Source organism: Ictidomys tridecemlineatus, chromosome 13, assembly GCF_052094955.1.
Source record: "Ictidomys tridecemlineatus isolate mIctTri1 chromosome 13, mIctTri1.hap1, whole genome shotgun sequence".
NCBI classification, from domain to species: domain Eukaryota; kingdom Metazoa; phylum Chordata; class Mammalia; order Rodentia; family Sciuridae; genus Ictidomys; species Ictidomys tridecemlineatus.
In genome coordinates this window covers 40,748,438-40,776,240 of record NC_135489.1, presented here as the reverse complement: position 1 = coordinate 40,776,240, position 27,803 = coordinate 40,748,438, and positions in this window count along the sequence as shown.

Here is a 27,803-nt window from a genome sequence, read left to right as displayed (position 1 = left end):
GAGCAGAATACAACAGATACTAATAGGGCATTATGTAAAAATGTGGATATGTAACAGATGTGATTCTGCAATCTGTATTTGGGGTAAAAATGGGAGTTCATAACCAACTTGAATCTAATGTATGAAACATGATATGTCAATAGCTTTGTAATGTTTTGAACAACCAATAAAAAAAAATCATGAAAAAGAAATATGTAAAAGAGCATACATTGCTTGATGTTAGCATGTAATAACTTCTGTTTGTATGGGCATCTATACATAGCAATGCATCCCAACATTTTTAAAGAATGCTGTATATATTAACACATTATCTTTCTCTTCCAGATATTCAAGAATTTAGTATAAGAGTATCCTTATAAACAAGTAACAAATTAATATCATTTTTGTTTCTCAGATTGGCATTACATATATAAAATAATATGTTGATATCTAATGAATTAAAGAAAGTAAACACCAAAATATTCAACAAAATCATTAAAATAATTGTTTTCTTATTCTCTTTTCTCTATCTTCCTAATTCCCTACACAACTTTACCTTCTCTGGGGAAACATACTGTTATCATTTTCCTTTCAAAGTTTTTTCCATACAAATACAATGACATGAAAATAATCTTACTTTTGCTTAGTAGTATATTATATATTCTGTTTCACTGTGTTTCATTTACAAATAATATTTCTGGGAGTTAATGTTCATTTTTCAGTAGATGTGCAGAATATAAGATTATATATATATCATAATTATTGAGCTAGTTCCTTATGATGGAATTTTGCAATTTAGTACTTCTCTCTTTAATTCTGAACCAGCCTTTGTTACTTGTTTCTATGGAACAGAATACAGAGGAAATGGCTCTAGTGACTTCTGGAACTAGATTAGAAGAAGCAATGGCTTTCTTTTCTCTTCCCTCTTAGTTCTTATCTCTTCTCTCTACACCTGTCTCCCGCTCTGGATTTCTCTTTTTCACCCATTTCCACTTGCCTTTGCATCTCTGAGACATTATTTACAAGGAATATTTACTATAAAACTTTAAGGAAAGACAGGTTTCTGAGTTATAATACAAAGGTCAGAAGAAATTCTTCATGAACAACACACATCAATACTTTCATGATGTTGCTTTTGTTATATTTTCCTTCACTATGGTTTCTTCTTTCTGTAAGTTTCCTTCAACTATGCTAAAAATGCTTAACTATTCACTTAGTACCACAGTTCATTCAGGTATATATATCTATATCTATATATATATATATATATATATATATATATATATATATATATATATATATATATAATAGGGAAAAGATTTGTTTAGGGAAAGAATTGTTTCACAAAAAAAGAAAGTGAACATTAAACAAGTATTTGAAACAGGAGACATGGTTGAAGGAGAAGGGTAGACTAATGTAAAAATATGGAATTGTTTGAGAGTTAAATGCTTAGGAACCAATGAGCTTAAAGAAAAGAGATCAATTTTTTGTTATGAACATGACTTACAGTGCTAGTTTTAGAAAGATGTGCACCAAAAGGATACTTAAACTTTCTTGGATATCCTCTCATTATTGTGAAATTGGTAACTATTTCCAATAAGAACCTCCTATAGCATAGTTTTGATTTGAATTTGAAAAATGTGGCTTTTTAAAAAAATAAATATTATTAAACGGGATAAAGAGATGAGACAAAGAAAAACTGGGGTGGAGATATAGCCCAGTGGGAGAGAGTTTGCCTGGCATGTCTAAACCCTGAATTTAATCCTCAATACTGCAAAAAGAATAGGAAAACCATCCCCTAAAGATGTGGGCAACTTTGTTTTGACAGATGACTGTTTGTTTTCTTTGAGAGTTGCAATGATTTTTGAGTGCAAGTTACAATTCTCCTGCCTCTCTTGGAATCGTCACTGCTCATTTAAACTACATGCTGTATAACTTTTTCAACTTACCTGAAGGGTACTTCTGTTGTGAAGCAATACACTGAGGCAAAATCAATCTTGCTAATGGTGAGGTGCCTGTGCCACCTCCATTGGTGTTACAGGTTATTTAGCATAAACATATGTGTTCTCATTAAGAGTCATCTTTCCTGAAAGCACAATGACTCACGAGTGAAAGAAATTTTGACTATAAATCTGAAACTAATTTCTCCAGTGCATCTCTATGTGCCTAGTTGTAACACTACGCAAATGTCACTCCTAAAATAAAATTATGTATGAAGAATACATAATTTATATAATTTTTTCTTAATAGCATATTACATAATCTATCATACAGCAAGAAGCCAAATTGACCTTGAGCAGTTTTCTTCTGCATATGAGAATTCTGCAACACATAAACCAAATTCCATTGACATGCATACTTACCACGTAGAGAAGCAAAATAATTTATAATTCATGTTTGTCTCTTAGTTTCCCATGATATTTAAAATTAGATATAAATAAAGCTAAGAAATTGGGGAGAGCCATTAACCCAAATCTATGATCTTAACTTTATTTACTTAAAGGTCATTTTACTTCATAGTCACCATAAACTACATAATTAATTCTAGATAGCTATGTTTTTCATAATTTATTCTAATTATCAGAAAATAAGGAAAGAATGTGAAAAGATCCATGAAAATAGACACATGCTATGGATTGTTGGTTCACAATCTTGTTAATCTGATTTTAAATTCTGAAAAACAAAATATAGTCATGAGAATAACAAATAACACAGTACTCCTAATAAATATTATATATTACCTTAACCAGCTAAGCAATTTTCATAAAGAATTTTCCTGATTATGCCAAAGTATTCCGTTTCTTTTGTGTAGATTTTTTTTAACTATCTGTGAATTTTGCATTTCTGTAGTCAATTTAAGTGAAAAAATCTTTAAGAACTTCCTGTAAATGTATGTTCCTCTAGATGTTTTCTTAATTGTAATATTTTCAGTCAAAATAAATTAAAAAGGCAAAAATCACATTAATTTTATCTGAAACATTATCAGTAATTTAAAGTCTTAATAAGTTAAAAGGATGACCAATATATTATTAAATGTTCATTTTATTTTGCTTTATTACAAATAATTATCTAAAAAGTTCTAGGAAGCATTAACTAATAGAAATTTCTTAGAAAACTATACATGACTATATAAATAATGCTTGCTTAATTGTCAAAGAAATGCACATATAAATTTAATTAAAAAGCATGAAAACCATATATATGAATTTGTTTAAAAAATTCAAAACAACAAACTTGCAAGAGATGTTTTATTCAGTCATTTAGGGATATTTATTTATACTATTTTTTAAAAAATTGTTCACCAAGAGTTACAAAGGACTATTAATTAGACCATTTTTAGAGGTATCTGTTTTTAACAAAGATCTTAAGTAATAGTTAGAAAAAATAGGATATATGTTAATTTTAATGTATCTTTGCCAACGCATTGTATTTTTAATAAAATTTCATTAACTTTAATACATTAGTAAATAATAAGAAAATTCATATTTGGCATATTTAGTTTATAGAAAATGCTTGCTTTATAAATTGGTTAGTAAAGCTTTTCTCCTATCCAAATAATCAGTAATATCAGACATGCTTTTCTCAGAAATAGTACAACTTCATTTTCTTCAATGTAGATAAATGTATCAAAATGTCTTTAGGGGTATATTATGAAAAATCCTTGGAAAGAAATGGCTAAATATGTCTTTTATGAGAGGTTGTTATAAAATGATGAAGATATAATTAATATATTCACTTATTATAAAAAGAAGAAATCCAACACTTCTCTCATTTTCTAAGTAATAATATCTTATTAAAAGTGTGTATGCATGATGGATAAAATACTACTAATAGCATTATTAGTTAATAATGATATCTTTAGTATATTATGTACAAAAAGGAATTTTAGTTTGAGAATATATAAAGTAATAATCATTGATAAAATCTGGAGACTATGCCACTAAATTATATTCATCTTCTTATTAGATTTTCCCTATGCATTCAATGAAACACAGAAGGTATACTGTTAAAACCAATTAGTTTAGCAGTAAAATGTGATTCTATTTTTAGCTAATAGCCGGTAGAAAATGCTTTACATTTATAAGATGAAAGATGAGGATTAACGTTCATTATAATTCATATTTTAACTGGCTTAATCAAATAAATTTGACCTATCTAATTAAATGATACAAAGAAATTTATAAGAAAGCATGCAAAAGTATCAGTAGGTTTTATCCACTACAAAATTAAAAAAATGTAAACTGTCCCTGAAAATATAAAATTGTCTGATGACAATTCAACATATTAATATAATTAAAGAGATTTTCTAACTAATAAGAGTCCCATGGATGAGAAAACTGAGAAAAATGTTGCTTATACTGGATTATGGGCAAAGAGCCATATTTTGATGTTTGACATGTTTTACTAATATTCTTCTTGCTTTGTTCTCAGAAGACTCTCCCACATAAAAATTTATTCTTTGACAATCAAGAGACATGGGAGAGTACTTAGTTGATGATATTTCCATCTTTCTTAATACTCCAGACACGTATGAATACAGATAATTCCTACAAAGGTCACAATCACCCATTCACAACATCATATTTCATCCTTAACAGAAATATGTATCAGGCAATAAAATACAAACCTTATGAAGATTTTAAATATCTCATTTTTTTTTGTACCAGGGATTGAACCCCTCATCACTTAATCACTGAGCCACATCTCCAGGATTTTTGAATTTTTTTAATTTTATTTTTTATTTTGAGGGCTTTGCTAAGTTGCTGAGGCTGTCTTTGAACTTGAGATCTTCCTGCTTCAGTCTCTAAAGGCACTGGGATTACAGGTGGGCACCACCATGCCTGACCCAACAACTACTTTTTTTATTATATATATTTTATTTTTTAGTTGGACACAACACCTTTATTTTATTTTTTATTTTTACGTGGTGCTGAGGATCAAACCCATGGTCTTGCACATGCTAGGTGAGTGCTCTACCACCAAGCTACAACCTCAGCCCCCAACAAGTAATTTTTAAAGAAAAAAAAAATCAAAAATCCTCTTTGTTTATTATATAGAGGTTTTACCACTATGATATTTAACCACATAAATTTTAGGCACACATTCATATATAGCGGTGAATGTAATAACCCAAATATAACAATAAAGTAATATTTTGTTTAGATGATCCATCTTCATTTAGCTTCTGTATATCTGCCTCACTTGAGAACTGCTCTCAGTTATTTTCAACTATAAGATTTTATATCTACTTTCTTCAGGAAAATGATAAAAGTAGTCAAAAAGCAGACAGCCATACTTTCCTAGTCTTTTAAGACTATATAGTGGCCCTAATAGAGATTCAGTTCAGTTATGTTCACTGAATTATTGGTCCCTACTTTTATGCTTGAACTTCAAATTACACTATCTGCCTGATTTTAAAAAGCATTTTGAAAAAAAAAATTTTTTCTTCATATAATTAAACTAATTACCCTGTCCTCTCCTTGTTATTTCAGGATCACTCACCAAATAACAGTATTCTCTGACTTTTCTGATGTCTCAAAGCATACCTTAAAGGAAGTGATATAATAAATGGACATATAAATGGTAACAAATGCAATGTAAGCTCAGATTGCCACTGCATTAAAGTCCTAATTCTTCCAAACTTCCTTCAAATATCACTTATTGCATTTGACCCTCTAGAATTGTCTTTTAGTATATTATTTTCAAGTAATTAAATTCTTATAATCATTCTTATCAATGAAATAAATATTTGCTGGGCTCAAGGGGTAGCACGCTCGCCTGGCATGCTTGCGGCCCAGGTTCGATCCTCAGCACCACATACAAACAAAGATGTTGTGTCTGCCGAAAATTAAAATATAAATATATAAAAAAAGAAATAAATATTTGTCTAAAATTTCTCTTATCTCTTCATATACTATAATTTGTATTTGAAACGTCTTCTAGAGACCCCCCACCCTGTAGTGCTATTGGGAAGAGGTGAAAACTTCAGGAGGTTGTTCTAGTGGAAGAAAATTAGGTCACTAGGGGCAACCCTGGATGGGACATAAGAATCTGCCCCAGGACTTTCCTCTTTGTCTTTGTTTCCTGGCTATCATGAGGTGAGCTGCCTCCTCACCCAAATGCTCACATCATGATGAATTGCTTCATCCCAACCAGGTCCATGGACAATGGACTGGAACCACAGAAACTGTGAGCTAAAACAGATCTTTCTTCTTTATAAGTTGATTATCTCGGCTATTTTTTCACAAAGACGGAAAGCTCACTAACATACTATAAGTGATCTGTCTATAGTGTTATTTCTTTATGAGAGATTTAACAAGATATTTTAAAAACTTTAAATTATACGGATTTAGATTTTGCACATAGAAATAGTTTCTTAATTCTTTACCATTTTTCTTATTTTTATATGAAACAATATTATTTATTTTATTAATTCTTCTGAGACAGGGAATTGATTTGTTTGTGACTAATGTGTATAAGTTCACAATCATTCATGAATTCTTATATAGAGTAAGGTACTTTAAATTTTTTTGGATAAATTTATAATGATGATGCAGAGTACTATCTAATGTTTATCACTGGAGGTCATCACATTATAGTAATATTAATACTATTTGCAGATAACTAGAAAAAATATTTTTCAGGAATATTGTAAATATTTTACCTGATATAAAATTTATAGAAAATTGTAATTTGATAGAAACATAGATGATTAATTCATGAAGAAATTAGATTTATTTCTCAATGCTTGAAAATACTGCAATATTTTGAGATTGCATTAAAGGCAATTCTCAGAAGGATTTGATCAAAATCATTACAATAAAATTCATTTCTCAATTTTTCTTTGTAGTTGCCCTAAGTTCAGATTTTCAAATAAGTAAGAGAAAATATTGTTACATCAGTTTTCTTTTACTGCAAAGACCAAACATTATCTGAATTTAACATAAATTTTATTAATCAAATGAGTAGAATTTTATATCTTAGAGTATAATAAGCAGGATACAAGCATCCTGAGGAAGTGTACATATATTTGAGGAAAGATAGAGTTTAAGAGTATTTCACTCTGTTAAAGCTATGATTTTTATCTTAGAATAACCCACAAGGAGGTGATGGCATAACAAAAAAAAATCTACACCATTATTCCATTTTTCCATTTCTAATATAGGATATAATATAATAGCATGCTAATATTTTACAGAGCACAGAGTTACTTTAATTCCTTCTTATTCTTGCTTCATTAAAATGCACTTGGAGGGGACTTAACTATTTAAAGCATTAAAATTACAACAGAATCAGATATGTCTAAATATAAGAAGGAGCACCTTTGTCTCAAAGAGCCAAGATGGTATAGTTCCACATATACTTAAACTCATTTTTTTAAATTGTTTGCTGGATTTTGTATGGTTTTAGTGATTTATGAAGAATGTACTTCTAATTTGCAGTTAGTTTGCACTATTTTAAGAAATGATTGTTAAGGTACATGATTTATGTTACATTATAACTGTTTGCAGGAATCAAGTGATGTAATTACAAAGCAGTATACACAGAGGTCCAAAAAGTTCTCAATAATGATATTTAATCTGACTTTAAAAGAGAAGAGTTATTTACAGCTACCATAAAGCTTATATAGGAACAATCATCACTGGGTTAGGTTTTCATCTTGAAGCAAAAACCACCCTTAGAATTCGGACCAAAAGTGGAACAATTCAAGCAGAAACATGAATAACATATTATTGAAATAAACAAAACTATAAGTTAAATACCCCCAGGCCATGCCAATTTAAATAAAGAAATCATTATTAAGTAAATAAATAAGACATAAATTTTTCTCTCCTTGAAGAATTCAGAGTAGATTGTATAGATACTTTGCTCTAACAAATGAAGCATTACTCTTTGCTAATTATGTGTGGATTATATATAGGGACTTCCTTCCAAAGAGTACATTATGGGAAGGGAAAAAAATATCATAACTTCCCAGTGGAAAACCCAGAGAAACATTAACAGTTAGGAGATGAAGACAAACATAAACTTTGATAAATTTTGTTGATAATATGCACCCTGATGAGAAAGGTACTTTATATCTAAACTTCCCCTCAAACAACATAATTCCTATATAACCACAATTGAAATACCAGTTAATTCCCACCTAAGGGATATTCTACAATATAGCTCTCTAGTACTAAAAAGAAAGAAAGAAAAAAAAGAAAAGTAGAAAGACTAAAATTAATATGATGTCTTGAAAGAGAAAGAAAATCTTTTGCAAAAATGGGATAATCTGAATAAAGTATGAATTTAAACTAATTATAATGTATCAACACTAATTAATTTAGACAAATATACCATGACAATGCAATAAATTAATAATAGAGAAACTGCATGATGGATATCTGGGAACTCTGTCTTTTACTTAAGTATTCCAGATATTTTTCTTAAATTAAGGAAAATGCAAAGACTATATAGAAAATGGAGTATGGATTTCAGATACAGAAAGTGAAGATCATCAGTAGTTGTTGGCATATACAACAGAGAAAATAAAACCTGAGTTTCTGATTCTTGGTGAAGAATATGAATTGTCTAATCAAACACGTGTTATTTCTACTGGAGATAGGAATTTGAAAGTCATATAAAATGTGATAAACAGAAAGTTTAGAAAGAAGCCTTGATCAGTTCTACAAATTGACATCTGGATTGGTCATGTCAAGAAAACTGAGAAGAAAAGATCCCAGATAATAATGATTTGTTGTCTCAGTAAAATTGACCTAATTATTGTATGCACATATGTGAATATACCACAGTGAATTTCTCCTTTAGGCACATGTATAAAGCACTAACGCTTCAACAAATACACAAAAAAATGCTCACCATCTCTAGCAATCAGAGAAATGCAAATTAAAACCACTCTAAGATACCATCTCACTCCAGTAAGATTGGCAGCCATTATGAAGTCAAACAACAACAAGTGCTGGTGAGGATGTGGGGAAAAGGGTACACTTGTACATTGCTGGTAGGATTGCAAATTGGTGCTGCCAATTTGGAAAGCAGTCTGGAAATTCCTTGGAAAGCTGGGGATGGAACCACCATTGACCCAGCTATTCCCCTTCTCTGACTATTCCCAAAAGACCTAAAAAGAGCATACTACAGGGATACAGCTACATCAATGTCCATAACAGCACAATTCACAATAGCTAGACTGTGGAACCAATCTATATGTCCTTTAATAGATAAGTGGATAAAAAAAGTGGCATTTATACACAGTGGAATATTACTCAGTACTAAAAATAACAAAATCATAGCATTTGCAGGGAAATGGATGGCATTAGAGAAGATTATGCTAAGTGAAGTTAGCCAATCCCTAAAAAGCAATTGCTGAATGTCTTCTTTGATATAAGGGGGGCGACTCAAAACAGAGAAGGGAGGAAGAGCATGAGAAGAAGATTACCATTAAGCAGGGACGAGAGGTGAGAGGGAATGGGAGAGAGAAGGGGAATTGCACAGAAGATGGAAGGAGGTCCTCATTGTTATACAAAATTACATATAAGAGGATGTGAGGGGGAAGGGGAAAAAAAGAAGAGAGAGAGAAATGAGTTACATTAGATGGGGTAGAGAGAGATGATGGGAGGGGAGGGAAGGGGAAGGGGGTTAGGAAGGGGATAGGAAGGGCAGCAGAATACAACAGACACTAGTATGGCAGTATGTATAAACATGGCTGTATAACCAATGTGACCCTGCAATCTGTATACATGGTAAAAATAAGAATTCATACCCCATTTGAATCAAATATATGATATGTCAAGATCATTGTAATGTTTTGAGCAACCAATAAAAAAAACACTATAAATAGAAGGAAGACCAGTAGAGTAGAGGAAGAGAAGATGAGGAGAAAGAAAGAAAGGGAAAGAGGAAATGCTGAGAACTGAAATGAAGCCAATTATATTCCTTTCATATATGATTATGTCAGAATGAACCCCAATGTTATGTGTAACTACAGTGCATTTATTAAAGCACAAAAAGAATGCATATAAAAGCAAGAGTATTATAAGGAGGAACTAAACTGTAGCAACGGTTATTAATAAGTCAACTAAGTAGAAGATTGAAAAACTGCTAATTGGATCTAGCTAAAATTGCTGATTGGGGGCATGAATCACCCTGTCAGAAAGTGAACTGATGAGTTTATCAATCTAGTAGGCTAATGGTGAGATTAGTTTATTTTAAATTGCAACCAAACATCCAGAATCTTCTTAACATTAAGTTTATATTACATCTAAGCTTCCTGGGTCCTCAGTAAAACTAGAAATTCCATTTACAGATGGAAAAATCCAGATCCACATATTCTACACAGGCAATTACACTGAAGACAAAATTAGAGGTTTGCTGAGAAATCCTTATGTAAAAATGTCTAGAGAGATTTTATGATCTCCTGGAATTGAATTTACAGTTATGTCTTCAATTATTATTTTTATTTTTATCATACACACTAATAACTTTCATAGACAATCTTCTCTCTTGAACTTTAATCCACCTACATATCTTATTGATTTGACTATTTTAATATTATTGAATAATGATCACATGACAGTTAAATATTCCACCATTTATTATTGGCTTATGATATGTGTTATGGTTTGGATGTAAAGTGTTCCCAAAAAAACTTACATGTGAGACAAAGCCAGAGCATTCAAAAGGGAAAGGATTGGGTTGTGGGAGTCTTTAGCCAATCAGTGCATTAATCACCTATTAGGATTAACTGAGTGGTAATGAAAGGCAGATAATGTGTGGCTAAAGGAGGTGGGGCATTGGAGTGGGACTTTGGGGTATATATTTGTATCTGGCAAGTAGCGTCTCTGTCTTTCTCTGCTTCTTAATCTTCATATGAACTGCTTCCCTCCACCAAACTCTTCCAAAATATTGTCCTTCCTCACCTTGAGCCCCAAGGAATGGAGCCTGCTGTCTATGAATTAAGACCTCTGAAACTGTGTGCCTCAAAATAAACTTTTCCTTCTCTATTATTGTTCTGGTTGGGACTTTTAGTCACAGCAGCAAAAAAGCTTACTGAAACAATATGGAACACACTGAGATGACATTAAATTTATATTACATCTAAGCTTCCTGGGTCCTCAGTAATACTAGAAATTTCATTTACAGATGGAAAAATCTAGATGCAGAGAGGTAAATTAAATTACTCAAGATCCCAAAACTAGTAAATTAGTCAACCAGAATCACATGTCTACTTTTAGAAACCTTGATAGTTCCTTCCTTCATTCAAAGCAGAAGATAACAGTTGATTGTCCCCTAACCTATAGTTTCTCCTCCATTTTATATTTCAGTGAATAGCATCTTTTTCAACCTTGTACATTAATGTTGAAAACCGTGCAAGATCATCTCTTCTTTACTTTTTAAAAGTACTTTTCAAAACCACTGATCCTTTTTTTCTGAGTATCTCCCTCTTCTATGTTCTCCCCTTCTCCATTCCACTGATAAATGGGAGGTCATACTTTCTTTTTTCCTGAATTATATCAATAACTTCCCTATCAGTCTGTCCTTAATCTCCTCCTCACACCTCATGAATTCTTCATAGGAATAAATGAAATCTGTGTATGTGAATCCCCTGGTGTTTCTAAGTAAAATTTCTCCATTTCCTGGTGTTCAGGAAAGTAATTGAAATCTCATAGTCTGACACAGAAAGATTTCTATCGTCTGGCCCCTGTGTAATATTTTAGGGTTGTATTTTAACGTATCTGTGCAGGCACATTTTCTTTATCCATAGGAAACTCTTTTAAGTCCCAGGAGCATGCTGTGTTCTCCCACATTTCTTGAGCATTGCTAATTCCTTTTCCTTGGGCTGAAATACCTATTTTTACCCTTTCTATTTTTTTTTTGCTTGTATACTTTCTATTTTTTAAAAAAACTCAACTAAAGGATTACTGTTGTCAGAATTTTTTTTTTCTCTGCCACTTCTCTGTTGCATTTCCTATCAACTTGTCTGTGACAGTTGCTCAAATTTTTCTTGTTTTTGATCACCTTGGAAGATTCAAAGAGTGCTGGTCAGGCATTTTGTAGGATATTGTCGGACAAGATTAGTCCTATGTTTTACTTATGATTATAAAAGATTATTTTAATTTTGGGGGTGGGGAAAGGAAAAACTGCAAAGTTGAAATATTCTTATTGTATCATATCAAAGGTCGTGTTCTTTGTATGCACTTTATTTACAATCTGTTTCTGTCATAATTTTAATTTGTATCATTTTTCCCCCATTTTCCTCTTTTGATTTTAAAATCCTGAGGATAGATTCTCTTAACACATAGCTGTTGCTTAATTAATTTGTTTGCTTTCATGGAATAAAAATTAGAATGGGAAGTTTCAGAAAGTGTCTCAGAAACTATGAGAAGTTGAATGTTAGACACTGCATAAATTGTTAAAAACATTAAAAGAAGAAAATATGTTTTCCATGGAAAAATATATAATTTGATTACAGGAACCAAAGGATATAAGAGCAAGAATGATTACAGCAAAAAAGCTCATTAACAAAAGGAAGCTACATAACTTAAAGAACTTGATTTGGTTAATGAAAGTTTATAACCTAACATGGCTTGGTGGCATAGAAAATTATATTTCCATATTGATGTATATTTCAAAATAATTACCAAGTAGTCATTTCCAATTAAAATAAGCAATATCTTCTAAAAATATTCTGCTTGAGTAAGAATGAACCAATAACCCAAGTAAACTATTTTCTATTTTAAAATTTACCATTTGATAATGAAATTAAATTATAGAGCCACATGCTGGCTAGGCATGTGATCTATCACTGAGCTACAGGCCAGACCTAAAACTTCCTCATATTTTAACAAGATATACTAGTAATCATTTATGAGACTACACTGCCCAGTCTCTCTTACAGATAGCAATGGCCATGACTGAGCCCTCTCAAATTGATGGTGAGTTGTGATTAATTAACCTATCAAACCTCTGGTGACAACATAATGCATATGAACCAATTTGGTCCCTATGAAACAGAGAAATGCCCCTAGGGGATGTTGGAAAACAGATGGAAGGAATGGGGGTCTTGGTTACCTTGTTCTTCAGGGAAGTCCAACCACTCAGACCTCCATTCTTCCAGATAGTTATGTGGGAAAAAAGTTCAAGTTCTAGTTCATCTTAGCTATTAATTTGTAGATGTGTTTGTTGCCCCAACTTGGTTCATGCACTAATGAAGACATTATGCCAAGGTTTTGTTAGGTGGGACTATATCCTAAGGGGAAAACTTCCAAGTCAGAAGCTTCCTATTTAATTGTCATATAAGGTCATATAATAATTCACCAAAATATAAATATAGGGATTTGTCTCTGGTTATTGTGAGAAAGAGAAAATGGGTTTTAATCCTAGTAGAGTCATCTCCTTTATAGATATTACGTTGTCACAAACTTGCTTTAGGAAAACAAAAATCAGACCAGAGTGCTGAGTTCCTGTCATTTAGCAGGAGTGGGCAAGGGCACATGCCCTCCTCAGGTATGTGACTGAGGGCAGGCTCCATTCCTTGTACTGCTTGTGTCATCTCCAGTTCAGTCTCTTCATTTCTCTTTCCTTCTAGTTTGTTCTTTCTTTCTTTTTGGTATCAGGAATTAAACTAAGGTGGGCTTAACCACTGAATCTCATTCCCAGCCCTTATATTTTATTTTATTTTTATTTTGAGACAGAACCTTTCTAAATTTCTGAGGCTGGCTTTGAACTCGTGATCCTCCTGCCTCAGTCTCCCAAGCCACTGAGATTATAAGCAAGCACCACCATGCCAGTCCCTTCTAGTTGTTAATTTTAGCAAGTGACTAGATAATTTGATAAAAGTATGCAAAGATATAAAACATTATCTAAATAGAGGTCTCCTGAAAGGAATTTTGTAGACTTACAAAGGCTCAGTAATTCAGAGTAAACAAGAAGCAGCAGCCTTTTGAGGTGTAATGTTTTGAATGATCAGTCAGTTGCTTTCATAACACTGCAACATGGATCAAACTATGTCTTGAAAAGGTTATTAAATGGATAATCTTTCAAGATTAAAATGATAAAATATTGTCATTTATGTAACCTAAATTTGATATAAGTAAATATTTAAATTATAATTATTTTTGGTAATCTTTTCTATAATCTGTCAATTTCATCCCCCATGCCTTCCCTACACACTGGGAATTGAAGGCAAGGGTACTTAACACTAAGCTACATTTCTAAACTTTTATTTTATGTTATGTTATATGTTATTTTACTTTGAGACAGGATGTCATTAAGTTGTAGATATGAACCTTGAATTTGTGATCAGAACTTCTGTCTCATTCTCTCAACTAGGTGGTTGCCACATTTAGTGTCAATGTGGTGTCAATTTCTTTCTTAAGTGAGATAGTTAGGATAATACATTTGTCCTTTTGCACCTTAAATAATGAACTAGATCAGTGTCCATTGACTGGACTGCACAAGTTTAACTCAGGGTTTAGTATCCTTCTTATTACATAACTTGGTAATAATATTTAATGACCAAATCAATACTATGAAAGCTTAATACAGTTCAAAGAAATATTAACCTCATTATATTCTACAAAGAAAAAAAAACTTTTAGAAACAATCTTCTTTACATGGGTTCTCCATAGGGGACTATATTATTCATGCAAAGAGCATGAACTCCTCATTGAACACTGAAAAAGTAGAGATGTCAGAAGATAATTTGTGAAAAGGGTGACCACAGCTTATTTCTTAAAGAACAATAAAAAGTAATAATTCATGATTTTTATTTATAATTTTATAATCATATAAAACAAATAAATTATAAATATCCAGGTAGATCTGTTATTCAAGGCCAGTATCATATTTGAACTGAGGATGGAGAGCCTTGATTGTCACCTCTGGCATCTTTTTCAACTGCCCTGAAGAAGACTAAGCAAATACTGATCTCTGAAACCACCTGCAGATAATCAGACTCGATTCCTTTGGAGTGGACTTCACACAGTGATTTATTTTTAATTTTGATTTGCATGATTCTAAAGTGTTGCTGGCTTGAGAAACAGGACTCTTGAATAATTTGGAATAATTGTTATAAATATGAGTGTGTGTGTGTGTGTGTGTGTGTATGTGTGTGTGTGTCAAATTGCAGCTGCTGTCACTGCTCTTTGGTTTGGACTGGTGAGCTGTGTGAATGAATCCTGATGGAGACAGCTGTCCAGCAATTAGGAATCTCCATCTTACTTACTCAAAATAATCTTACTAGAAGAATAATCTTATTTTTTGACTCCCTTTAATCAGCTGTTAAAATTTCCATAATTAATTCCATGCTATGCGGTTTTTAAATTGGCAGATGATTATGTGTAGCTACTACTAAGAGAAGTCAAGCCATACTTGAAAGCAGATTTTCCCCCCAAGAAAACCAGATTTCAATTAAATTAATAATGCTGGATTTCACTGTTTAATAATTATGTTGTCTTTAATGTAAGTTATAGGTCTTCTTATACCAGTGCTGTGATAAGAATATGAATAGGTTATTTTATTCTTTAGATTTTGCAAGTAAATGTATGTACTTATTCCTTTCTTGAAAGTATAAATTGAGAAATATTAAAAAACTAACATCTTTTCACCAACCTAGAATAGACATCTTTTATGTTCTGCTTATAAAATATTCTGTGGTTGAAACTTCTCAAGACCAGTGTGTTGTTTATTTAAACATCAGACACACTTATGGAATGACAGTGTTTGTAAATTAAATTCCCCCACATTACTAATCAATAACCAATTATCAAGACATTTACTAAAAATCTGGTCTCACAAATATGACTATATGATGTGGGAGGGATAGGTATTGCAATAATAATGTGTTTATCTCAAAAGATGCCCCATAGAATTATTGTATTTGACTCCAGTGCAGAGGGATGAATTGACAGCTTCACAGGTGCTCAGCAAGGGTGATGAGTGGGCAGTGAAAGTCCTTTGGAGGATCAAACTGTGTCTCCAGTTCAAGCAATGGAGGAGGCCACTGTCTGGTCACATAAGAGTTATTTCATAAGGAAGTAAAATGGGGCCTGAAGATATTAATTTACTGCACTGTTCTTACCATCACAGGAAGGCTTAATATTTAATTTCTTTAAAATAATAAGAAAATTTTAAAAGCTAACACCTCTAGATAGCGAATAATTATTCTGCTATTTCTCCACTTTATATACAAACTAGCATTTTATAATATTTGAATTTTAGACCACACTAGTTTTAGACATATTCCTGTAGATCAATTCCTTTTTCATATGTCTGAACAAAACTAGACTCCTTAATGTTACAAGAGGGCCCCAAATGGTTTCTTCCATATCTGGCTATGGGGCTTCAAAGAGAAAAGTGTTGTTTCTTTATAGGTACTTCTAGGATATATTTGATTGGCAACAGCAATATCTTGAATAATTTCATGACTTGATTTAAGCAACATTAACACCAAGATAGTATGATTAATTATGACATTTTTAAAAGCCTCCCATATTTTCATGTATTGCCTTAGCATACATTTTGTTATTGAGAAAGATGCCCACAAATTAAAGAATTGAGTTAAATGTCTTAACTAACTGTAGTTAATAATTATAAACTATAATTTTTATTTTGTCCCCAAGGGAAAAGACAAAAAGGTTCAGTTAAATTATTCTAGTTTTAAAATGCCTAAGGTTCTTTTGCAATTCATTAAGATAAATAAATAAAATGTTTTAAATAAAAAAGAAAACTGACAAAAGTCTTCCTAAGTACAAAACCAACTAAAAAAAAAAAAAGATGAAAAGTTTTCCAAAAAGTTACCACTTCCTGGAGAATAGTAACTAGTAAATTTGTTTGGCCAGATGCAAAGGGTCACATAGTAAAATCTGGCACAAATAGTGTTGTAAGCAATAATATGAATTCTTTTTTTTTAAGGAGAGAGAGAGAGAGAGAGAGAGAGAGAGAGAGAGAGAGAGAGAGAGAGAGAGAGAATATCTTTTTTGTAGATGGACACAACACAAGGCCTTTATTTTTATGTGGTGCTGAGAATTGAACCCGGGTCCCACCCATGCTAGGCGAATGCTCTATCACTGAGCCATAATCCTAGCCCTCTATGAATTATTTTCATTAACTTAATCAATTCTTCACCCATTCAAGGGACCAAAAGTGTATAACCATGAAAGAAAACGTACTGTGTTTTTTAATATATTTTTTGGTTGTAGATGTACACAATATCTTTATTTTATTTATTTATTTTTATGTGGTGCTGAGGATTGAAGCCAGTGCCTGTTCTACAAAGGTAAATCATGCATATGTTTAAGTTTACATTTTATAATTACTTGCGATAACCTCAAAGTTAAATTTAGTAGGCCATATAGCATGGATCTGAGAAACAATGTCTGCTTGGCACCAGAATCACGAGGCACTCACAGCTTTGTAGGTTCAAACAGCAATTCTTTATTCCAGCTCTCACACCGCCTCCACACAGGTCCAGGGGCAAACACGTTCTCTGTCTCCTGCACAATTCACCTACTCCATGAGGCTCTCTCCAAATCCCATTTTAATCTCACGAGAACTCAACGGGAACAAGCAACAGGAACACCCTAATCCCAGCAATAATCTTCAATCTCCAACTTCCCTAAAACCCATTATCTTAAACTGGCAATGCCTTAAACTCAAGGAGCCGGTTACTTCCTCAAACCTGATCATCTCTAAACCCGGATCCGCCTTGGTCCTTGAGCAAGGTCACCTTATTAAAGCATGCATGCAATGTCCCATCAAATGTCCTCTAAGCAGCATGGGGTATGCTTGGCAAGGAAATTTCGATGTGTCATTCCTACTTGGTAATGGCCCTCAGCAAGAAATAAATAGAGTTGAGTGATGCTCAAAGACCTAGAAAGTGTTCAGAGAGAGGAGGATCTAGAAGAGTCTTGATCAGTAACAGTGATGCCCTGAAACCTGGAGCACTGTCACTACTCCTGTCATTATAAGAAGATGCCTTGCCAAAGGCAGATCCAAGACACCAGAGGAGTTGCTAATACGTTTTATATAGACTTCTCCACAGAAGGGTCATTACCAAGTTCTTGGGAGAGAGAGAGTGTGGAAATAGAATTTCAGCACAGGTAACAGTTTTTACTCATTGACAGAACTTCCTGAAAGACTGTGCTAAGACCTAATTAGAAGTTCTATATGAGCCTGGCGGAAATTAGAGCTATGATTCAACCCCAGTTTTTACCTAAGCATGAGCCAGGAGAAAGATATGAAATCTTTTGCCAACTCTGGACAAATCTTCTTTTTTCAGATAAATGTAATTAGTAAGCCAGAATTAAATATTAAATTCTAAAAGTAAAGAAACTGGATGTTTGTGGAATATTAGTATAATAATATGATGGTATATTGTAAAATTGTTATACAAAACATTAAATGTATCAATACTTTATATTATAAAATATATAAAACATAAACTATTATACGTAATCTATTTATATAAATACTAACTTTTTTTTCACAGTACCAAGGATTAAAGTTAGGACCTCACATGAGAGGCAAACACCATCACTAAACTATACCTCTAGACCAATATTAATATGTTAATAAGTAATTTTATGCTGGATAATCTGGTAAACGTCATGGTTAATTTAGTTTGTGTAAATTAAATGGATCCTAAATGATAATCAAATATTCATATAGGTAGCTATATAAATCCAGATGACCAAAAGATAAAAGAGGAAAGGCAACTTCAGGAATTTCAGGGCGGAGCATGGATGCATTGATGAAACTCAATCTTGCCAGAATTTTTGACAGCCACTTCAGTAATTAGAAATTTCATTTAAAGGACAACATAGCTGTGAAATAAACTTCTGCCACTCCAAGTCCAGAAGGCATATTACTTGTTGGTTTTAGATATAATGTTATTGAATTTATATAGATGTGCAAATACAGATAAAGCTCCTGGAGCACACTTCTGGAACCAGACTATCCACACCACAAAGACTTTCAGCAAGTCATTTTTATATTCTTTGTGTTATTGCCCCCATCTGTAAAAATAACATCTCCAATAATATGTAACAAATCTGTTCTTAGGATTGTATGGGTGATATCATTCTAATTTAAACTGAGTCAGATGATGATGTTTTAGTTCTTATTCACACTCCTGTAGTTGAATGCTGTAGACAACACATTTGGTACATCTGGGTTAATTCTTCATTGGGTTAGATCATCATCATCATGGTCTACGATTTATTGGGCAATTATTTTAAACCAGATATTATTTAAAATATTTCAAATGTATTAATATTTTTATTCTCACAACAAATCTATACATGGTTATAAAATGAAACATATCTAAATTATAAATATTTATAGTTCTGTGATTCTGACTTGATTATATCCAAATGGCACAAGCCTTCTCTCACCGAGACAAATCAAGTAATCAAATTAAAATAGAGTGAAAAGCAAGATTATAATCACCAAAATAATCATTTAATTCAATATAAAATTATTTGGTATTTGATATTCAAATATAAATATCAATGTATGTCTTGTCTATTTGCTCTTTACAGTGTACTGAGCAATTGTTCTAAATTTATTGTAAATTTGTTTCATATAGAAGAAGTATTAAATCTGTTAGAATTTAAAATTTATTTATCACTTAAATTTACAATATATCATTTTACATAGATGCTGCATGATGAGCACAGATATATATATATATATATACACACACATATGTATATGTATATATATACAAACACATACATACATATATATATTTATTTAACTCATAATTATGTGAATTCACAAAAATTAGGTAGATTTTAAAGATATTAGAAGAAGATATTCACATTTCAAGAAAGAACATATTCATTGATGTCTAGTTTACCATTCTCTAAAATCTCCTAATAAAACAGCCCCATTACATGATGCATTAGGAAAAACAAACCAGTAGGGTTTAGGTAGATGTTAATAAAGTATACAAATTTCAGGAAGGAGGAATAAATTGTAAATTCTATATCTATATTGCACATTATGATGATTACAGTTTATTATAATATGATATATACTTCAAAATTTCTAAGAGTAGATGTTAAGTGTTCTCATAAAAATATGAGGTAATTCATACTTAATTAGCCATTCTACAATGTATACCTATAGCAAAACATCATGGCATTCACCATGAACCTTTATAATTTTCATATATATAAAATACACTGTTTAAAAAGAAAAAAATACTCAACATAGATTTCTAATGACTAGTAAGATGAATTTAGATAACTTATCCTTCTTCTTCAAAACAATTTTTTCAAAGTAACTCTTCTAAACTTCCAAAGTTTCTATAATGAAAAGTACTTTGGTAACTTTATGTGTTGCCATACAACTTATTGGCATATACAGTGTGTCTGCCAAATGATCATAATTTTAGATTAATGTAAGTTTTGACTACAGTTGGATAAATTAGAAGTAGAAAGCTTAAATATAGAATATGAGTACTATTATGATTAATTAAAATGGAAAAGATCATCAATCATTAGTATTATATAAGGAGCTAATTAATACCTAGAAAAATCTCCCAGGGAATCTAGCCTGGGATCTGGCTTAGAGGCTACCCGTTTCAAATGTTAAGAAAATTAACTTTCTGGAAAAAAAAAAAAAGACTTTAGCACATTTTTGAGGACCTTTGAAAACACTGAATTCACCTTTACGTACAGATATTGCCGGTAAAACTCATGGAAAGAGCTTCTTTGTCTCAGTTTCCTAGCTTTGGGATAAGCTATAATAGAAGATTTTACAAGTCTGATACTTCCGGAAAGCTCCCACAGAAAAGTCAATTTTGTAGTTGGAATGTTTGTTCAAAACTGTCTGGCTGTGTGTTTGCAAAGCAAATTTAAGGAGGACTAATTAAAAACAGTCTTGTTGCTGCTAGATAAATAATCGCATTAACCAAGGTATTTATCAAGACAAATTCCATTGCAATCAATATCCTTAGAGAGGTATCTGTTAGTATATCTAGGAAAGCAATAGGATTCTATCACAGAAGCATTCAGAGACATGAAAGAAGAATTTAAAATTAGAAAAGCGATGGCAGTTATATTTTTAAAACTGTGCATTGATAATTAATAACAATTGCAACAAAAAGAAAGTGGAAGAGTACATTTTAATGGTGCACAGTCATTCTAGAAAATGAATAAAAATAAGATCTGTTAAGTCCAGATCTTTATGTTTCAGCATACTCAGAATTATGACAGGAGCTTAGCAATTTCCAGAAAAAAGGGAAATTAGAATGTCATCAGACTTCTGAAAAGAAATGCTGAAAGTTGCAAGTGAATGGAGCAATGATCTGCAGGAAGAAAGTTTCAAAATAGAATTCCAGATCTAGCCAATATCAATCGAGAATGAGGACTGAATGAATAATTTCCCAGGTGTATGTTCACGAAAACTTTGTCTCCCATGAATTATTTCCCAAGATTATTGGAGTGTCTTTTGCATCAAAATGAGGAATTTATTTAAATAATATTAAATAAAACATAGGATAATATGGAACAGTGTGAAGAGAGAAACACTTGTCCCATGGCAATGATATATTTTGTGTGAAGAGAATAATAGGAAAAAGGAGAATGGTTACAGTTTTAGCTTTTCTGGTAAGAGACCAACAGATGACATTTAAAACATTAAAACGACAACAACAAACAGCAATAAGAAATCACATATTTTATTTGTTATTTATTTATTTATTTTTAACCAGAGATTGAACTCAGGGGCACTCAACCACTGAGTCATATATCCAGCAGTATTTTGTATTTTATTTAGAGACAGGGTCTTACTGAGTTACACAGCACTTCACCATTGCTGAGGCAGACTTTGAGCTTGTGATCCTCCTGCCTCAGCCTCTGGAGCCTCTGGGAATATAGGCATGCACCACCGTGCCCAGTCCAAGTTTTAAATTTTAATGTAATGCCAAGAAGAAATGGGAACGAATCAATCTTCTGAAAATGGTTGACTTGAATGAGTTGTGAATAGCCATTCACAAAGGTTGAGCAGACAGCTGGTAGTATATTACAATATTTAAAGCAATACATGGGCATGCCAATATTTTTTAATTGCCAGGACTCAAAAATCCTTATTAATAAAAGTAAATTTTAGAAAGCATAATCAGAAAAAAAACCACAATGAATTACCCACAAGAGTAAGAAAAAAGAATGTAATCTGGAGAAAAGGAGATAATTATACAAAAAGACACTAAATATTACCATCAATAAATATGGGTAAGTAATGGATTTTGAATTTTCTGAAATACTTATCATTTGGGTAGGAAATGGTAGAACTACTATATTGGTAGAACTACTGTGGAGGTCACAAATAACATTACTTCCTATCAAATGTCTTTATGGATATAACTAGAAAAAAAGGTTCAAAATAGTATAGTTTTCTGTACCTTCAGATTCCTCTTTTGAAGATTCAACCAACTGTAGATCGAAAATATTCAGGGAAAATAAAACTGTTTCTGTTGCTAAAAATAAAGCTTAACAACTATTTGCATTACATTTAGATATTAGGTATTATATAGTAATGTAGAGATGATTTTTATTGATTCTTTTTAGTTACATAAAACATTAGGATATATTTGGACATAATCACAAAAGCATGGGATACAATCTGCTTTACTTCCTTACCCATAACATCTCTCCTTGTAGAGAGGCTTTAATCATATGGAAGAGTGTGCAAAGGGAATGCATAAATACTATCCCATTCTATATATGGGACTTGAGCATAAATAGAGTTTGGAATTCTGAAACCAATATGATTCCCTTCCCCAAAACCAGGGAATGACAGTATATAGAAGTATCTTGATCTCTGTTAGATTTTTTTTATATAAAAATTGGGGAAAAGGACCAAAATATATATTATTTAAATGAAATTATGCTGTAAGAGCCCCTAAGAGATGACATGTGACATCATAAAACATCAAAAAATGTGAAATACTATATTATTATTATATTTATAGAAATATTTATTGATGCTCCAATTTAATAATGAAATAAATTACAGCAACTGTGTGGGCACTTGTTATTCACCCTTGATAAAATAGAGATATTTACACACCTACTGAGATTTTACAGATTTTAAAAACCCATGATTCTATGTTGTAAAGCTTAGATATCAGTGTATACTATGAGTATATGTTTATAATTACACTGGTAAAAATTTTTACTGAAGAAAATATTTGGAGATACTTTATATTCCATAGTTTTTTTTTTGTCAAATCCTTTAAGGTTTTTCAATGTTGATATTTTAGCATCTTTTTTGGTATTTATTAAGAACATTTTTAAACAACACAACATTAAGAGAATACTATTAGTGAGCCTCATGTGCCCATCTTTTAGCTTCAGTAACAATATTTTGTTATTTTTGTTTCAATGCTATTCAGCTGTTTCACCTTTTCAGGAATGTGAATGGAATATTTTAATCCAAGGTATCATATCTTTTTACCTAACAGTTTATGAATGGCAGAATAAATACAAATAATAATAAATGCTGGAGGGGACGTGTGGGAAAAGAAATGCTTCTCAGACACTGTAGGTTGCATTTTAAATTAGTACAAAGACTATGAAAATTATTATAATGACGCCTCAAAAGACTAGACATGGAACCACCATAAGACCCAGCAGTACCATTCCTTGATATTTATCCTAAAGTATTAAAATAAGCATAATCCAGCAATACATGCAACCCATGTTTGTAATAGCACAATACACAATAGACAAACTTTGAAATTAGCCTAGGTTTCCAATAGATAAAATGGATCAAGAAAATGTATATACACAATAAATTTTTACTCAGCTGCAAATATTAAGAATTAAATTATGTTATTTGCAGGAATATGAATGGAACTTTGGAGCATTGTTTGGCAGAAGAAGTCAAACTCAGAATGTCAAGGGTTATATCTTTTCTCTCATAAGTGGAAGAGAGGAAAATAGAAAAGAAATGGAAGAGGAATCTCATGAAAATAGAAAGAAGACAAAGTATAGTAGAGAAAGAGAGCGAAGAGGAAGGAGGTGGGGAAGGAAAGGGGAGTTACCGGGGAAAGAAACTGACCCAATTATTTTGATGTATTACATATGATTATGGATATATAATAGTGAATCCCACTATTACATACAATTATAATGCACCCTTAAAAAGTAATAGCATTAGATGTGATGGGAGCAGTGTGATTTAAAACAATAGAAAGTACTTATTTGAAATCTGGAACATTTTAACAACTTAAACAAGAAAAAGAAAGAAGGAGGGATTGGAGGTGTAGTTCAGTGGTTGAGCACCTGCTCTGCATGTGCAAGGCCCTGGGTTCATTCAGTTTCTAGCATAAAACAAACCAACCATGACAGCAGATGTGGAATAGTCATGCAAAAACTAGAACAGAGCCAGTGGGATGGTGCAGGCCTGTAATGCCAGTAGGAGAATCTCAAGTTGAAGAACAGTCTTAGCAATTTAGCAAGGCATTGCCGTAAAACAAACAAACAAACAAACAAATAAATAAATAAATAAATAAAAAAGAAGAAGAGGGAAGGAAAGGGAAGAAGGAATGGAAAGAGGAGAGAAAGGTCTAGATCAAATTTAAGATTATACTTACGCAAATGAAACAAGAGAAAATGAATGACTTGCATCTATACAGTTTGACCCTGTTACTGAGTGATATTTTTCCAAGTACCTTGCTTTTAATTATTTTGTTCAAATTTGAATGCTTTCTATATAACCATTAAATTATCTGGCTTCCTTAAATATATTTCAAATGTTGTGATGTGGCATACTTTACATTTCTAAAACAAATAGGATTTAATATTTTATGTCCATTGTATACTCTTTTACTTTTCTTAACCTAGAAGAAATGTGAGGAGGGAACAGTTACCATATCACTTTGTAAAATCTTGCTTGAGGATTGAGTGATGTAGAGGCAGAGATTTCAAATAAATTATAGTTGTCCAGAAAGACTAGTAAACAGTCCAGATAAAGTTGAAGAAACTATACTCTAGGAAGGAAAAACCAGATGGGATTTTGAATACAAATACAAATAAATTAATTAAAGTGACCAACAACTCTGAACTATGTGAGACAGTGCTAGGACGCTGAAGTGTATATATGTATATATATATATATAATATCACAAAGATATGGTACAAGATTATTTCAGTTGTATTATTTACCATTAATATACTATTAAAGATTCAAATAATTTATTTTGACTGAATAGTAAATTATAAAATGCATACATAGTGCTTATTTGCAAATCAATTTTAATAATGGTTGAATATATCTAAAATATCTACATATATAGAACTCAATCATGAATTAATCAGATTTAGTATTTTGAGGTTTTAAAAATACTCTTAATTCATCTAGATCTTACTTCTGTCCAAATTTTCTTTAATTTGCTTAAAATACCAAATCCAAAATTCTTAGAATAGCTATAAAGAGAAAAGTTTTTTTAGAATACACTAAAATTATTTGTATTTGCATTCCTAGTAGGATAACTTTTAGCTCCATTGTTCTCTGCAGGGTCTTTAGCGTGGCAAAAATAGGAAACACTTTAATAATCAATGCAGATGAAAGACAAAAATTAATTATGACGCATCTACAAAAGAGATCAACAGAGGTATTTTGCTGATATTTTAATTGTTATGTGGAGGTATGTTTACATACATGATAATTTATATATTATGTAGTATGTTTCCTATATACATATACATTAACAAAAAGTAAAACAACAGGATTTAACCTATGTGGTGCATCTTTTGCAATTTTAAATATATAGACATATTATTATATTATTATATAATATTTATAAGCAAACGTGTATATTGATTAATGTATATACTAAACAATGTTGTGCATTGAAAATAGTATCTACAAATCAGTTTGATAAAAACTACATATTGATGTGTTAACATTTCTAAGAGACATTTTTGCTAACTATATAATGTTAATATAACCTTGTAAATATTTCAAAAAAAAGTGTGAATGATTATGTTAGATTTTAGTTACTGTAACAAAATACCTAAGTTAATTGCCTTAAAATGAGAAAAAAATATTTTGGTTCGGTTTTGAAGGTTTTATTCCATAGTTTACTAATTTCATGGGATCCGTGGTAAGTCAGTACATTATGGCAGGAGAGTCTGGGAGAATTCATCACCTCATCAGAAGCAAAATAGTGAAAGGAAGGGACATAGTCCTATTATCCCTTTGATGGCATCTCCGCAATGACTAGAATACCTGTCCCTTCAGGACCCTTCAGGACCTAGCTCTTGAAGTTTTCTTGAAGTTTTCCCTGCCTTCCAATAGCTCCAAATTGTGGACCACAGCTTCAACACAAGGGATTTTGGAGGATATTTCCCTGAACCATGATACTGATTGATATTTGTAGGAAAAAAAATATGTGTATATATAATCAACAACATATATATCAACATATACATATATATCAGCCTTATGGTGATATTTTTAAATGCATTAATTTTATCCAATATCTTTATACCTAGTATTTTAATTCTACAATTTAAATTTTTCCTTAATGTAATTAACTATTGCTTCTGGTATTTTATTAACTGGACACTTCCACTCCATCTCTTTTGAAAACTCCCACTACGGCATTTGTCCTCTGCTATTGTTTTGAAAAATACCATTATCAAATACCTAATACAACTCTTAACTGCTAAATTACCCTTTCATCATCAGAGCAAATCTTGCATCCTCAGTGTCCAGGATAAAATAATTTGCAGGCAGTTCCTGGAGGACCAATTTGGAAATAGAATAGAAATCACACAAATTACATTGTTAATATACCTCAGTTTGTCTTCACCATAGTCAACTTGCAACCTTCAAAGTTTTTGAAGAACAGCTTTTCCAATTTCTGTGTATTTCATAGAAAAACTACAAAAATAAAGACATTTAAAACTTCACTATGTATGCACACAGTTTGTTAAAAATAAAAATTGATTCTCCACCCTGGAGATTCTGTTTTTGTAGATCTAAGCTTAGCTGTAAGTACTTGATTTTTTAAAAATCACAATTAAAGTGATTGATGCTGATTTGAGTTTTGGGCTAACCACACTAAAGATACATTGCTTCACTATTCTTTTGTAAATAATAGATACGGTAAAGAATGGTTAGAGAAGTAAACTGTTTTGTTAGAAACAAGCTTTGTACTTTGCTGATGAATGATTTTAAAAATACTGCTCAGACTATTAAAACAGTTGAAAATTACTAAAAAGTAGATGAAATGAGCAAGTGGTATTTTCTTATAATCTTCCTGTGCATCTTGTTAGTTTTGATTACACTGAACTTTCCTGTCATGATTGATATTTATATGGCCATTTTTTCCCCTATAAAAGTCTATAAGCAGTTGATTTTAAGTTTGAGAGTGCAAGAGGCATTTTTTTGGGGGGGGGTGGTGGTGGTAGTGGTGGTGGTGGTGGTGGGAGAGTTCATAGTAAAAATATGAAAAACCATGATATTTTTCCATCAGCCTTGATTGCAAAAATAAGTTTAGTAAGACTCAGTATTTGCTCTTAAATATCATTTAAATGTTGGTATGTCAGTTGCAAAAATGGTTATAATGTTAGCAGTGAACATAGCAATTATTCGGGGGAGGGGAGAGACTGAGAGTAGATTGCCACAGAAGTATTGCAAGACTTTAAGAGGAAAAATAAGCCCTGCAATTAAAGAGCACTCTTTTAACAGAAAGGTGTATTTATTTAGATTTTTAAAAATCATAACCTTTGAATAATGATTTGTTACTGAATGTCTTAGCACAGCTGTTCAGGGTTTCTGAATCAATGATTTGTCAAGAGTAA